The sequence below is a fragment of the Rhea pennata genome, chromosome 5 (genome assembly GCF_028389875.1).
Source record: "Rhea pennata isolate bPtePen1 chromosome 5, bPtePen1.pri, whole genome shotgun sequence".
Classification (NCBI taxonomy): Eukaryota; Metazoa; Chordata; class Aves; order Rheiformes; family Rheidae; genus Rhea; species Rhea pennata.
In genome coordinates this window covers 66,188,100-66,198,221 of record NC_084667.1, presented here as the reverse complement: position 1 = coordinate 66,198,221, position 10,122 = coordinate 66,188,100, and the positions used below count along the sequence as shown (strand labels likewise).

Here is a 10,122-nt window from a genome sequence, read left to right as displayed (position 1 = left end):
GAAAGCTTCCCTGTACCTAGGAAGCCTGAGTCACCTTGTAAAGCTGTGCTCAAGCCAGGTGGGCACTGAACTGCAGTCCCACTCGCTAAATTCAAGAACATCCCTCCTTTCACAAGTCACACGTGAAAGCTCACCTCCATCTCTCAGTCCCGGACACCCGCGTTGCAGACACAGATCCTTTCTCCCAAGGGTCCTTTTCTTAGGTGGAGTCATCTTCAAACACTTCCTCCCCTCCCCATCTGCATGAAGCACACCACAGCAGGGAGAAGACTGTCCTTATGCTAGAGAGGGATGGAAATCAGACAGGAGCAGGGGGTGTCTGGGGAGTGCAAGTGCGCTGGGTGCTTTCCAGCTCCGCATTTATCTCTGGAACAGCTTCCCTGATGAAAAGGGCAGAGAGGATTTGGAAGCAATTCAGCATATAGTGGGTGGAGTAGGGGGAGGCCTATTTCCACCCCTTTTTCAGTCAGAAACGCTTAAAGCAAAAACGTAGGGACGGGAAGGAACTCCCCAGACACCAACTGCTTCAGCTCCTCACAGCACCTCTTCCCCCACCCTCAACGGCACCTTGCGCACGCGACACGGACCCCTCCCGCCACACTGCCCCCAGCCAATCAGCGCAAAGGTTGGCGGCCGCCGGCAGTTTTTTTTTTTTTTTTTTTTCCAAAGCCCGCCTCTCCTTCGCTTTCCGCCAATCAGAATGGTTCCCTCGCGAAGCCGCGACGTCGTGGCGCCTGGTTTTCCACGCAGAGGAAGGGTGGCAGCTCGCCATTGGACGAAGGGAGGGAAGCGCCTGGCCAGTGAGGTGCCGCCGGCGGGCGGATGTGAGCGCGAGGCCGGTTCAAGCCGGCGGTGACTGGGCAGCGGCGGGTAGGGGCGGTCGGCGTGAGGGGTCTGGCCGCGGCCCCGGCGCCATTTCAGGGCTGCCGAGGGAGGCGGGGCAGGCTGCACCTCCTCGGTGAGTTTGTCGCCCTTCTGCTGCGGTGCTGTGCGACACAGGCAGGCCGGTTTGGCCTCCTCTTATGAGCAGCTTGCTGTGGAGGGCCAGGCTCTCCCCTTGGCTCTCCCGGTGAGACAAGTTTCAAAGCAGATACATGCAGCTGACTTCCCCCCCCCCCCCGAATGCTACAGAGGTGCTTGCATTAAATCCTGCTCCTGGAAAATGGGAGTTATCTGCACCAAGGGAACCTGCAGTGAGTTCTGGCCTTCTGGGGAACCTTCTAGAATGAGTGAAAAGCTTGCCGTTACACTGATGATAATCTTGAGGGTCAGCTGAAGTCAGGCTGCAATACGAGAGTGCTAGGTGCTGTCTGAACATTGGTTTGTACATAATTATTGAAAATCTGAAGGCAATGCTAGCTCTTAATCACTTCTGATACACAGTTGGGTCTGTCCTTAGAACTTGATCCATAAACAAGATTGAAAGTATGTAGAATTTGGTCTTGAAGCAGCTGCAGTTGAAGCTGCAGCACTGATGAATACGTTCCTTAGACATGGGATTTTCCATGTTACATGTGGATGAAAAGCAGTTCACTAAGTTGGAGCTGGTGGACTGTTGGTTGATACGGTGTGAAATGCGTTTTGAAAGTATTTACAAGTTGATACCATGCTTTCTCAAACATCTTGGTGCTGATGTAGGAATTTGTAATCCATGATGAGGGGAGTAGAGAAAATGTTGTGATGAAGCATGCTACTGAACAACTTTGTGTTTTATGGAAATAATACAAGAATACTTTGTAGCAAAAGCTTGATTATTGAATTATAGGTAGCTAACTTTTTTTTTTTCATGAAAATGACTGTTTAGTACTTACTTAAATGATTAAAATGTTTCATTCCGATGTTTCGTTTTGTTTTCCTGCTAGGCTTTGACTCCTGTCTACTCTGCTGAGTTCCTGGAACTGTGTTCCCTTCAAATGAAGTAGTAGGCACTGAAGTTTTCAGGTATATTTGAAGCTGAAGACTGTACCCCAAAAATTCTTGTTCTGTTTACTTATTAGAGTGACTTGTTTTGTAACTTAAAAATGGAAAAAAATGTTTAAGAAATACCACAGCTAATCTAAAGGATGTCTTGATGTGCAATCATCTGGCAAAGTGGTAAGAGAATAATGGCTGTCTTTCCTTGTCAGTTAAATTATGTTAAAAATCAAATATTTTACTATTTATAACAAGCGATAACATAAGTGAGACAAGACTGCTTTGGTAAATGATTCCTTTATAAAAAATACCAGACTCAAATTGTGGTCAGTCTCTGTATTGATATTCCTGTAGTGTATTCCCCCAGCTAGCTGAGTTGCCCTAGTGTTTACTTACCACTGCCATAATACAGACATGAATACATACCTGTCACTGTATTTTTAACTGCCAGAACTGCAACCATGGGGAATCTGCTGTGGTCACAAAAGAGGTTTAAGAACTGCTGGTAGTGATAGCGTGACCTTTCCCTGCTTTAGATAAAGCACTTGCTCAGCTTTCCTTAGCCAAGCTTGAGAAATAGAAGGTTGGGATTAATGCCACACTACAGCTAGTCGTGGCCCTGCCGATACAGCTGTTGGTTTGCAGCCTTCTGATTCTGTGCTTTCAGAAGGGAGCGAGTGTTTCCAAGGTATGCACAACTACAGCTATAGCGAAAGCAGGCATAAAGATTGTGTGCCTGTGGGGTACCAGGTGGAGTGGGGGAGGGAGAGGGAGGACACATTGCAAATATTTTGAGCAATTGTATGTCCCAAACCAAACAATAGCTGTGAATTTCGGTAGTGAAGCATTCGGTAGGAGTTACAAAATGCCCTGGTAGCATGAAGGTAGAAAGAAATGAAGTTGTGATATGCTGATGATAAGGAGGATCTTTGTGGTTTGTGCTGAGAATTGCAAAGTGAGCTGACTAGTAGGAAAGTCGGTTTCTATGCAGTTCTTGGTGCTCTCTAACCAGTCCTTTTATTGAAGTTTTAAATGTAAGCCAGTTTATTAAATCCAAAACTTTGCATTTGAAAGACCCATAGCAGCTTAAATCCTGGGGCAATTTTTTTAATGCTATCACATTTTAGTATTAAGCAGATAATGGTGTTTAAACTGTCCTTTGCTCTAGTAATCTATTTGTAGATAAGAATTTACTGTCTGTAGATCTGTACTGTGAAAATTAATTTTTTTTGCCTTTTTTGTGTGCTTGCTTCCCACCTACCCCCCCCCCAGCTGTAGTAGTCTTTCCTTAAATGTCACTTACATAGAATGGTAAACTTCGTTCATAACTTTTTTTTTTTTTTTTTTTTTTTTTTTTTTTTTTTTGCGGGTTTAAGGATGTTAGAAGGAATCTTCAAAAAGGTATAGGTAAGTCTCATATCTAGTCAGCGCATAACTGCCTCTCATTTCCAGGCAATGGATAAGAAAAACATGCAGGTAAACTGAAAGAATGAGTTACTACTTACAGGCTAGAAGTTTATCTCAGCTTAGTCTGGAGACTGTTGGAGTTTGTTTGTCTGAATTGAGCCTAAAGATACAGATGGGAGGTATCTAAATTAGGGTTTGACTCTGAGAAGTGGTGCTCTTGTGTTCAAATTTATGCTTTGAGGTGTGGTTTTGTTTTTTAGTTTTAGTTTTTTAGTTGCCCTCTGAACATGCAATGATGTTGAAATGCAGAGGAGCAGTTTTTCTAAAGTTTTCCTGGGGGGAAGTCTAACAACTGTGTCTGTCCAAGCTTTGATAACTCCGTGTGTGGAGATACAGCAAACATCATTTACAATTGTTGTTAAAGTACTGGTCGCCTCTTGAAAGTGTGCAATACCTCTTTTATGTGGATTCTCTACTAGACTGCATAGTCAGGGTCTTTTTCAGGCTGGAGCTGTGTAGGCATCTGTGTATCTCTCCTAGTAACTAGGAGCGTTGCTAAGCCATGAGCAGGAGAGCATTTTCAAAACAGCTAGGACCAAGATGAGTCACAAACCTGTAATCTCCTTTTTCCCATGAGAAAATTCCTCTCATGGTTACCTGAAGGCAAATGCAGGAGCATTTCAGTAGAAGTAAATGCTGCTCAAAGCAAAATTATTGACTCCTGCTGTCTCAACCTAAAGATTAAAGAGGAGGATCAGTACCAAGTAGCTTGGTTAATAATCTTAGCTCTGCTTATCCTTAAGGTTGATAGGCTTTTTTTTATTTGTAAGTGTCTTAATCTGTTGGCAGAGGAACTAAAGGACTATGGGACATGAGATATATTTGTGCTTAATACCAGAAGAGAGTTCTTAAAGCACCGAGCACCAAACCTTAAAGATGCCTACCAACAGCATGAGGTCTTTGTGCACCACTATTCTAATCATGATGGAGTTGCTGATGACATTGCCAAGCACTGCAAAAGTCTGGAAGAGCTAGAAACTGCCTGAAAAGCAAACAGAAAACAGTAATGCGCTAGGTTTCACTTGCTTTCCTTTCACCACACATCTTTTCACCACCACACATGTAAAAGATACAAATTTCTCCCCAGAAGCATGACCAGTTGCAATAGAATCCTGTCAAATAAAAATGAGGTACTTTAGGACTAGTTCAAGCTGTGGAAAGCTGCTTCTCTCACCTCATGCACTTTCTGGAATTAGCTTGTCCTTTTGTGAAAATTTGAATCTTCCTTTCCTTCCCCTGCCGCTTGCTCTGTCCAGCAAGCCCTTGAAAATGTGTTGAATGGCACCACACGACTCCTTGCTGCTAGTCTAGTTGGATGATTTCATATATGACATGAGTTGTAAGCTAAAGCAGATGTTGTGGGAGGATAATGTATCTCTGGGCCTCAGTGGCTTCTAGCAGTGCAGACTCCACTCTTAAATCGTTTAAAAGCCATTTCTTTAAACATCATTATAGCTGAGCTCACTGTAGAGGGAAAGAGATTTCTCTGATCTGTGTTCTTTGAATGTTCCTGCTGACAGCTCCCTGCACAGACCTCCTGAGGCTTCCTGCTGATGTAGAAGCTTGCAGCAATCACTAGCTCACATTTGTTATTGAAGCCTTAGTCTAGAATAAGATTTAAAGAATATTGAGATCTGTCCTTTGTCATGCCATTTTCTATCCTCTTGTGCCCTTGAGTTTATTTTCATGTATGAAAGGGAAGTTAAAAATCTTAGTTTCTCTTAAAAGACACTAGTTAATGAGGGTCTGAAGAATAAAAGAGAGATAGTCCTGTAAGTATTTCTATAGAAGTTCATATTGTAACTCTCTTGTACCACTGCTCCTCTTGATTACATTCAGACAAGCATTGTGTCCTTGCAATTTCATATTAAGGTGTAAAGCTCTGGGTACTACAGCATACCAAAGCTTGTTTAGAAACAAGCTTTCTCTTTCAGCTGTTATGGTAACCTTGGATGCTTGTGCCTCAGAAAGCCTTGAGAAAGGGAAGGCAACTGCCTAACTAACTAGCCCATTTTACAAACCTATTCTCATGAGACAGTATTATCTAAAGGAGCCAAAATCTGGTTGAAGGTGAAGCGTGGTTACAATGAAGACTACTGGTACTAGGCCAGTTAATATTTTTGGGCCCATTTCTAGAGAAGGATGCAATCAAATGATAGTAACTTCAGCTGCCTCTGTAGGGGCTGTTTGGTTGTGAGTGACATAAGTATGTCATGATATAGCTCTGAGGGTATAAGTGACAAGATGGAGGGTCAGGCTTTCAGTGAAATTGATGGAAGTTATCCCTCACTGTTTCCAACTCTTCCACTTTCACTGCAAACTTCAGTCTCTTCTGACTGATGGAATTGCACTTTGCCCTTTTCCCAGGACATTCTCTCAAGAGAAACAGAAGATTGAACCTATTGCTCAGCCTCTTTATTCAGCATAATGCCTTCCTTCAAGGGGCATCAGTAATTGTATGTGCTGTGTAAGGAAGAGGTGGTGGTATTGCCAGAAGGTAATGGAGTCAGAAGACACAAAGGGCATTAACTGGGTGTTTTGGGACTTGCTCTTAGATAGACTTTAGAATTTGCCTCCCAAATGCTGCTGTGGAAAAGTGTGGGGGGAAGGGGTTAGGGAGAGGTTTCTCACTGGTTTCCAAAATCTGCAGGCTTTGGCAGGGGGCAACAGGGGTGTGAGGCCAGACCCATCAGACAGTATGCAGCATAAGTTGTAACAGATCTGTGAACTCTGATATGATAAGGCTAAGTTTTGCTGGAGTAGTTCTCTTTGAACAAACCTGTTGCTGTGCAAAAGTGGTGCTATGCACAGCAGGAGATGTTCAGTAGAAAGCTTGCTTACATACCTTTTCTTCTTACAGTAGGAATTTAATTTCTTTAAATTCTAACAGTCCTTTCTCTTCCCTCACAAAGGGATCTTTTTGTCTTTGAGATGCTCTGTAGCTGGCGTCCCTCCTCGGTTGGATTTGAGCTGCTTCTAGCTCTTTGCTTTCATGCTGACTCAGTCTTGGTATCCCTATGCTGAATTCAGCAGCTTTTCTCCTTGTCCCTGCTCATAACTCACTAAACTGTTGTCACGTTCTCTGCTAACCAAGCTGTGAGTGAAGAATGTGAGCATCTGCTTGATTTTGCTGCTTTAGTTCTGTTGCATTCTTCTTCAGACCCAGCTTGGCATGTTTTATCTTCTGCAGCTGTCACATCAATGTATCAGCATCTTCCTTTAAGTGTCCCCAGCACTGGTAATGAAACCTATACATAAGGTATTGAACAACTCATTTGTATTTAAAGTTACTCTGCATACATACTTCTGTTAACACGAGTCCTAGACACTATGTGTTTTTTGTTGTTTGTTTGTTTAAGCTCTAGGTTCTGGGATAGAGAAGCTGGACATTGAATCAGTTTATAAGAGTGTAGTTTCCTAGGAGAAAGGAGTGCCTTTAGGCAATCCTCTTTGCTAGCTCTGAGCCTCTTTAGATGCTCTCTTAAGTCTTGTTTAAACTAATTTTTTGAAAACTTCTTCCACAAACTGAGAGGACAGGTGGGGAGCAGCTTACATCATTGGCTGAAGGAGAGGAAGACATGAATGCTATAATGGGGAGCTTTTACTGCCACTTGAGGTGGATGATTATCAGCATCCACCGATTTACACTTAAGTATTAATACCCAAATGATGTATGGGTTGATGTGAGAGCTTTTACCACAAACTGATGTATCTTACTATATGAATTAAAGGCAATATTCTGCATCATGGAGTCATTATGGGGACAGTAATTGTCTTGCTGACCTAAATAAAGCAGCTTTGAATTTTAAGCTGAAACAATGACCTACTGTGGACCATGTTTTGAATTACCTTGAGTTCGTGTGTGCCTTTTATGAGGAACCATAGGATCCTAGCCAAGATCCATTTAACCTGTGTCTGATGGTAAAAAACACCAGAGGGTTTGGATTAAGTGCAAGAAAAACAAGTAAACAGAAGAGAGGATATATTTTTCATCCTGAGGGATCAAATAGCTTTTTAAAATGGATGATGTTTGCTCTGAAAGTATACAGCAGCCAATACAAACCTGATTGTGCTTTTTCAACAATACAATTATCTGCATGATTTGCAAGAGAACCTAGCTGTAGCTCTGTCAGTGAAGGACACAGTATTAAGATCAGTGTTGTGATAAACTTACACCAGCACAGTATTATCTCTGTGTCTGCATGGCTGTGGCAAATGCCTGGACAAGGCACCTCACTCCTGACCTTTATAATAACTGTTAGCCACTGCTATGTCACTGTAGGCCTGTATGTAAGATGTTGGGGAAGGAGGGAGGAATCCTACAAGAGGTATAGCATTTTCATCTGTTACTTGGCAGTCTTTACTACTCACTTTAAGATTCACTGTCTTAAAATACAGGAGAATGTTAATAATGCTTGGTGCCTTAGATGTCATGAGCTTGTCTTCAGTATAATAAATATTGTATGTCTTTTATCTCATGCTTAGCATCACTTGGTACTGACAGCATCCAAGTCTGCAGTCATTGAACTGGTGCTCTTTTAAATGTTGATGTCCTGTGGGCTGCTACAGTGTACTTAACAAATGGACGGTAGATGGAGCTGTCAAGAAGCAGCAACTGACTTTTTTGTTTCCTATTTTAAGCAATTGGGTATAAAGGCAGGAAAGGGGAGGAAACAGAACAGTTTCCAACTCCATCACAGCTAGCTTTAGACTTCAGTGCTCATAGGCTGGCTTCTACTCTGCTGTGTAGGAAAAGGTGAAGCACAATTCCTTTCCTACCTCTGTAAGACAGTCATGCTGGGATAATGTAGCTAGACAAAAATACATCACAGAAGCATATCTGAACTTCATTCAAACAGCTTGACTTTCTTTAAAGATATGAAAGTTTTCCTCCTGGATGGTTTGCCACTTGTGAACTAGTGTGACATTTTAGAATGAGTTCTCAGGACAGCTCATTGTTTTAAGTCATATTCAGGATGGAGAGTTCATGCTGCAACTGGTGAACAAAAAAGCTACCAGGTTGATTATGTCCATAAGGAAGAAAGAGACTATATGCTGTAGCTGCAGATTGCACAGGACCATTTCCAGTCAGGTTTTGAGTATCTCCAAGGATAGAGACTCCACAACCTCTCTGGGCAACTTGTTCCACTGTTCAACCACCCTTACAGTGTTTTCTTATGTTCTAGTGCAATTTAATGTGTTTCAGTTTGTGCCTACTGCTTCTTGACCCATCACTAGGCACTGCTGAGAAGAGTCTGACTCCGTCCGCTTGACACTCTTCCATCAAATATATACATTGATAAGATGCCCAAAGCCTTCTCTTCTCCAGGCTAAATATTCCTAGCAGTCTCATCCTTTCCTGAGATGCTTCAGTCCTTTAATCATCTTTGTGGCCCTTCACTGGGCTCACTCCAGTAAATTCATGTCCCTCTTGTACTGTGGTACCCAGAACTGATCACAAAACTTCAGATTTTCTCATCAGTGCTGAGTAGAGGGGAAGGATCACCTCCCTCAACCTGCTGACAACACATTTTCCTAATGCAGCCCAGGATACCATTAGCCTTCTTTGCCATGAAGGCACATTGCTGTCTCATGTCCAACTTGGTGTCCACCAGGACCCCTAGATCCTTCTCTGCAAAGTTGCTTTCCAGCTGGTTGGCCTCCAGCCTGTACTGGTGCTGTACCCTCTCCAGGTGCAGCACTTTGCCATCTGGAACTTCATGAGGTTCTTCTCCTCATTTTTTTCCAGCCTGTCAAGGTACCCCTCAATAGCAGCACAACAACCATCTGCTGTATCAAAAACGCAGCCTATATATTCATATGCAAGCAAATGTGGGATACTTTTTTAAGTAAAATGCCTAAAGCTTTACTGTGTCCCTACCACCACCACATAAAAAAATCTTTTTCTATGCAGATGAGTTGACAGCGTAGAGACCCTGCTTTCTCAAAGCACTAAGGTGAAATTTTCAATGTCTCAAGAATAAGAGCTTACAGGCATCAAATGAAGTCACAAGTTTCAAACAAGTGTTTTTTACATACCAAATAATTCAGCTGCAGAACTCATTGTCCCAGGATGTTTCTTTCATCATATGCTATAGAAGAGCAACTGAAATACTGGCAGAAAAAGATGTTCAAAGGCTCTTCAGGATGTACAAAAGCTCTAGTTCACAAAATCTGTAACATACAGCTTTCAAATATATTTGTCCACTATTCAGTGGAAAAAAAGAAAAGTCATTCCATAGCTGCCCTGCTTCATACTATTTTTTTTTTGTCAGTTGCTTGCTATTGACCAATATCCAAAACATCAGTAGTGGAGTACATGGATTTCTAGTCTAGCCCAGTACAACTGTTCTTGTGATCTTTATTGCATCTAACATCACAGAATACTAAAGTGAACAAAGTTTATACAAAAATGTTTCAGCGAAACTAAAAAGCTATTTCATTATTCTCTAGCCTAGGTAAATGGAAAAAATTCCTATATGTCTAAACTAATCAGTTGCTCACAGTAACAACTTACAATGCAGTATTACCAGTTTATCTAAAGCTTTTTTTCTTCTTTCGCTTCATCCACTATTTATCTGCATATTCATTAAAAAAAAATTAAAGCATTCTTTTTCCAGACATAATCAGATTCTATATTCTGTTTTTAAAAGGTAATGCAGTTATACATCATAAAATAAGCAGATAAATACAGCAAGTATCTGTTCAATTTAAAAAACAAAACAAGGCACCAGGTAAAAA

The 10,122-nt window shown here is 42.0% G+C and overlaps 1 long non-coding RNA gene across 1 annotated transcript; it reads left to right on the top strand.

Moving 5' to 3' along the window:
• The first annotated feature begins 715 nt into the window (after nucleotides 1-715).
• On the top strand, nucleotides 716-2,235 carry LOC134141687 (uncharacterized). Its single transcript, XR_009958694.1, has 2 exons — nucleotides 716-824; nucleotides 1,863-2,235. It is a non-coding gene; the product is annotated as an uncharacterized LOC134141687 (long non-coding RNA).
• The last annotated feature ends 7,887 nt before the right edge of the window (nucleotides 2,236-10,122 follow it).